The sequence below is a fragment of the Patiria miniata genome, unplaced genomic scaffold (assembly GCF_015706575.1).
Source record: "Patiria miniata isolate m_02_andy unplaced genomic scaffold, ASM1570657v1 HiC_scaffold_14, whole genome shotgun sequence".
Lineage (NCBI taxonomy): Eukaryota > Metazoa > Echinodermata > Asteroidea > Valvatida > Asterinidae > Patiria > Patiria miniata.
The window spans coordinates 608,326-614,702 of NW_024037052.1; the positions used below are offsets into that span (position 1 = coordinate 608,326).

At 45.4% G+C, this 6,377-nt stretch overlaps 1 long non-coding RNA gene across 1 annotated transcript in view; it reads right to left on the reverse strand.

The window, feature by feature from the left end:
* Positions 1-805, reverse strand: part of LOC119721837 — a 7,251-nt gene extending 6,446 nt beyond the window's left edge. The window contains exon 1 of the long non-coding RNA XR_005270310.1: positions 747-805. This is a non-coding gene — a long non-coding RNA (uncharacterized LOC119721837). The remainder of the gene's footprint in view (positions 1-746) is intronic.
* Between the last annotated feature and the right edge of the window lie 5,572 nt (positions 806-6,377).

The window sequence follows — 6,377 nt, forward strand, 5'->3', positions numbered from 1 at the left end:
AAAAACTTCGATGAAAACCGCGTCTTTTCTCTTCGCAGCATTCAAAAGCTCCCTGTGGCAGAAAAAAAGAGCAAGTATACATTGTAAATTCAATATCCCAATTTTCTGACATCCGTCCTGTCATCAAACCTCCAATACATTTCATTTTATCAACAAGTACTGTATGTCCAACTTGCCATCTCAACTCCAAAGATATACCCCAAGGTCTAACCTCCCACGTTAAAATCCAGCAAGCCCATTCAAATGCAGGAAGCGCATCAAAACAAGACGTTTTGCAAGGAGAAACATTACTCATTTACCTGTGGGAGATGAATGCTGCACTTGGACGACCTTACTTCTGTGCCCTTCATCTTCATCTGCACACACAGAAAAGAGAAAACTGGGAAGAAAACAAAAGGTGTTAGTGAAATGTCAAACTCTGCATCTTATGAACATTCAACGAAGACGAACGGAACTGAAACAAGGGGTGAACCAGTGGGCCCGGACAAATAGGAGAGCGAAACAGACGACATGAACAGAACGCAACAAAACAGCCGGCAACCCACCACACACACTTTCACAACGTCCGTCCTGGGGCTAAGACCTGCAAGAGGACATATCTCCATCCCATCTGGGATATGATCCCAATTTCAGACCAAAGACCCAGCAGGGGTAGCTTCCACCGCCGGTGACACAAGTTTTCACCTCCCCTTTACCCCCCCCTTCCCTCCCCGATAGACGTCACACGGAAAAAAGGTTACAGTTACTTAACAAAAACTTCGATGAAAACCGGCGTCTTCTCTCTTCGCAGCATTCAAAAGCTCCCTGTGGCAGAAAAAAAGAGCAAGTATACATTGTAAATTCAATATCCCAATTTTCTGACATCACGTCCTGTCATCAAACCTCCAATACATTTCCATTTTATCAACAAGTACTGTATGTCCAACTTGCCATCTCAAACTCCAATATATACCCCAAGGTCTACCTCCACGTTAAAATCCAGCAAGCCCATTCAAATGCAAGGAAGCGCATCAACAAGAGACGTTTTGCAAGGAGAACATTACTCATTTACCTGTGGGAGATGAATGCTGCACTTGGACGACCTTACTTCTGTGCCCTTCATCTTCAATCTGCACACACAGAAAGAGAAACTGGGAAGAAACAAAGTGTTTTGTGAAATGTCAAAACTCTGCATCTTTGAACATTCCACGAAGACGAACGGAACTGAAACAAGGGTGAACACAGTGGGGCCCGGACAAATAGGGAGACGAAACAGACAGACATGAACAGAACGCAACAAAACAGCCGGCAACCCACCACACACACTTTCACAACGGTCGTCCTGGGGCTAAGACCTCTGCAAAGAGGACATATCTCCATCCCAAGCTGGAGATATGATCCCAATTTCAGACCAAAGACCCAGGCAGGGGTAGCTTCCACCGCCGGTGACACAAGTTTCACACCTCCCCCTTACCCCCCCCCCCCTTCCCTCCCCGATAGACGTCACCGAAAGGTTACAGTTACTTAACAAAACTTCGATGAAAACGGCGTCTTCTCTCTTCGCAGCATTCAAAAGCTCCCTGTGGCAGAAAAAAAGAGCAAGTATACATTGTAAATTCAATATCCCAATTTTCTGACATCACGTCCTGTCATCAAACCTCCAATACATTTCCATTTTATCAACAAGTACTGTATGTCCAACTTGCCATCTCAAACTCCAAAGATATACCCCAAGGTCTACCTCCACGTTAAAATCCAGCAAGCCCATCAAATGCAAGGAAGCGCATCAAACAGAGACGTTTTGCAAGGAGAAACATTACTCATTTACCTGTGGGAGATGAATGCTGCACTTGGACGACCTTACTTCTGTGCCCTTCATCTTCAATCTGCACACACAGAAAAGAGAAAACTGGGAAGAAACAAAAGTGTTAGTGAAATGTCAAAACTCTGCATCTTTGAACATTCAACGAAGACGAACGGAACTGAAACAAGGGGAACACAGTGGGCCCGGACAAATAGGGAGACGAACAGACAGACATGAACAGAACGCAACAAAACAGCCGGCAACCCACCACACACACTTTCACAACGGTCGTCCTGGGCTAAGACCTGCAAAAGGACATATCTCCATCCCAAGCTGGAGATATGATCCCAATTTCAGACCAAAGACCCAGGCAGGGGTAGCTTCCACCCCCCGGTGACACAAGTTTCACCTCCCCCTTACCCCCCCCCTTCCCTCCCCGATAGACGTCACACGGAAAAAGGTTACAGTTACTTAACAAAAACTTCGATGAAAACCGGCGTCTTCTCTCTTCGCAGCATTCAAAAGCTCCCTGTGGCAGAAAAAAAGAGCAAGTATACATTGTAAATTCAATATCAAATTTTCTGACATCACGTCCTGTCATCAAACCTCCAATACATTTCCATTTTATCAACAAGTACTGTATGTCCAACTTGCCATCTCAAACTCCAAAGATATACCCAAGGTCTACCTCCACGTTAAAATCCAGCAAGCCCATTCAAATGCAAGGAAGCGCATCAAAACAGAGACGTTTTGCAAGGAGAAACATTACTCATTTACCTGTGGGAGATGAATGCTGCACTTGGACGACCTTACTTCTGTGCCCTTCATCTTCATCTGCACACACAGAAAAGAGAAAACTGGGAAGAAACAAAAAGTGTTAGTGAAATGTCAAACTCTGCATCTTTGAACATTCAACGAAGACGAACGGAACTGAAACAAGGGGTGAACACAGTGGGCCCGGACAAATAGGGAGACGAAACAGACAGACATGAACAGAACGCAACAAAACAGCCGGCAACCCACCACACACACTTTCACAACGGTCGTCCTGGGGCTAAGACCTGCAAAGAGGACATATCTCCATCCCAAGCTGGAGATATGATCCCAATTTCAGACCAAAGACCCAGGCAGGGGTAGCTTCCACCGCCGGTGACACAAGTTTCACCTCCCCCTTACCCCCCCCCCCCTTCCCTCCCCGATAGACGTCACACGGAAAAAAGGTTACAGTTACTTAACAAAAACTTCGATGAAAACCGGCGTCTTCTCTCTTCGCAGCATTCAAAAGCTCCCTGTGGCAGAAAAAAAGAGCAAGTATACATTGTAAATTCAATATCCAAATTTTCTGACATCACGTCCTGTCATCAAACCTCCAATACATTTCCATTTTATCAACAAGTACTGTATGTCCAACTTGCCATCTCAAACTCCAAAGATATACCCCAAGGTCTACCTCCACGTTAAAATCCAGCAAGCCCATTCAAATGCAAGGAAGCGCATCAAAACAGAGACGTTTTGCAAGGAGAAACATTACTCATTTACCTGTGGGAGATGAATGCTGCACTTGGACGACCTTACTTCTGTGCCCTTCATCTTCAATCTGCACACACAGAAAAGAGAAAACTGGGAAGAAACAAAAAGTGTTAGTGAAATGTCAAAACTCTGCATCTTTGAACATTCAACGAAGACGAACGGAACTGAAACAAGGGGTGAACACAGTGGGCCCGGACAAATAGGGAGACGAAACAGACAGACATGAACAGAACGCAACAAAACAGCCGGCAACCCACCACACACACTTTCACAACGGTCGTCCTGGGGCTAAGACCTGCAAAGAGGACATATCTCCATCCCAAGCTGGAGATATGATCCCAATTTCAGACCAAAGACCCAGGCAGGGGTAGCTTCCACCGCCGGTGACACAAGTTTCACCTCCCCCTTACCCCCCCCCTTCCCTCCCCGATAGACGTCACACGGAAAAAAGGTTACAGTTACTTAACAAAAACTTCGATGAAAACCGGCGTCTTCTCTCTTCGCAGCATTCAAAAGCTCCCTGTGGCAGAAAAAAAGAGCAAGTATACATTGTAAATTCAATATCCAAATTTTCTGACATCACGTCCTGTCATCAAACCTCCAATACATTTCCATTTTATCAACAAGTACTGTATGTCCAACTTGCCATCTCAAACTCCAAAGATATACCCCAAGGTCTACCTCCACGTTAAAATCCAGCAAGCCCATTCAAATGCAAGGAAGCGCATCAAAACAGAGACGTTTTGCAAGGAGAAACATTACTCATTTACCTGTGGGAGATGAATGCTGCACTTGGACGACCTTACTTCTGTGCCCTTCATCTTCAATCTGCACACACAGAAAAGAGAAAACTGGGAAGAAACAAAAAGTGTTAGTGAAATGTCAAAACTCTGCATCTTTGAACATTCAACGAAGACGAACGGAACTGAAACAAGGGGTGAACACAGTGGGCCCGGACAAATAGGGAGACGAAACAGACAGACATGAACAGAACGCAACAAAACAGCCGGCAACCCACCACACACACTTTCACAACGGTCGTCCTGGGGCTAAGACCTGCAAAGAGGACATATCTCCATCCCAAGCTGGAGATATGATCCCAATTTCAGACCAAAGACCCAGGCAGGGGTAGCTTCCACCGCCGGTGACACAAGTTTCACCTCCCCCTTACCCCCCCCCTTCCCTCCCCGATAGACGTCACACGGAAAAAAGGTTACAGTTACTTAACAAAAACTACGATGAAAACCGGCGTCTTCTCTCTTCGCAGCATTCAAAAGCTCCCTGTGGCAGAAAAAAAGAGCAAGTATACATTGTAAATTCAATATCCAAATTTTCTGACATCACGTCCTGTCATCAAACCTCCAATACATTTCCATTTTATCAACAAGTACTGTATGTCCAACTTGCCATCTCAAACTCCAAAGATATACCCCAAGGTCTACCTCCACGTTAAAATCCAGCAAGCCCATTCAAATGCAAGGAAGCGCATCAAAACAGAGACGTTTTGCAAGGAGAAACATTACTCATTTACCTGTGGGAGATGAATGCTGCACTTGGACGACCTTACTTCTGTGCCCTTCATCTTCAATCTGCACACACAGAAAAGAGAAAACTGGGAAGAAACAAAAAGTGTTAGTGAAATGTCAAAACTCTGCATCTTTGAACATTCAACGAAGACGAACGGAACTGAAACAAGGGGTGAACACAGTGGGCCCGGACAAATAGGGAGACGAAACAGACAGACATGAACAGAACGCAACAAAACAGCCGGCAACCCACCACACACACTTTCACAACGGTCGTCCTGGGGCTAAGACCTGCAAAGAGGACATATCTCCATCCCAAGCTGGAGATATGATCCCAATTTCAGACCAAAGACCCAGGCAGGGGTAGCTTCCACCGCCGGTGACACAAGTTTCACCTCCCCCTTACCCCCCCCCTTCCCTCCCCGATAGACGTCACACGGAAAAAAGGTTACAGTTACTTAACAAAAACTTCGATGAAAACCGGCGTCTTCTCTCTTCGCAGCATTCAAAAGCTCCCTGTGGCAGAAAAAAAGAGCAAGTATACATTGTAAATTCAATATCCAAATTTTCTGACATCACGTCCTGTCATCAAACCTCCAATACATTTCCATTTTATCAACAAGTACTGTATGTCCAACTTGCCATCTCAAACTCCAAAGATATACCCCAAGGTCTACCTCCACGTTAAAATCCAGCAAGCCCATTCAAATGCAAGGAAGCGCATCAAAACAGAGACGTTTTGCAAGGAGAAACATTACTCATTTACCTGTGGGAGATGAATGCTGCACTTGGACGACCTTACTTCTGTGCCCTTCATCTTCAATCTGCACACACAGAAAAGAGAAAACTGGGAAGAAACAAAAAGTGTTAGTGAAATGTCAAAACTCTGCATCTTTGAACATTCAACGAAGACGAACGGAACTGAAACAAGGGGTGAACACAGTGGGCCCGGACAAATAGGGAGACGAAACAGACAGACATGAACAGAACGCAACAAAACAGCCGGCAACCCACCACACACACTTTCACAACGGTCGTCCTGGGGCTAAGACCTGCAAAGAGGACATATCTCCATCCCAAGCTGGAGATATGATCCCAATTTCAGACCAAAGACCCAGGCAGGGGTAGCTTCCACCGCCGGTGACACAAGTTTCACCTCCCCCTTACCCCCCCCCCTTCCCTCCCCGATAGATGTCACACGGAAAAAAGGTTACAGTTACTTAACAAAAACTTCGATGAAAACCGGCGTCTTCTCTCTTCGCAGCATTCAAAAGCTCCCTGTGGCAGAAAAAAAGAGCAAGTATACATTGTAAATTCAATATCCAAATTTTCTGACATCACGTCCTGTCATCAAACCTCCAATACATTTCCATTTTATCAACAAGTACTGTATGTCCAACTTGCCATCTCAAACTCCAAAGATATACCCCAAGGTCTACCTCCACGTTAAAATCCAGCAAGCCCATTCAAATGCAAGGAAGCGCATCAAAACAGAGACGTTTTGCAAGGAGAAACATTACTCATTTACCTGTGGGAGA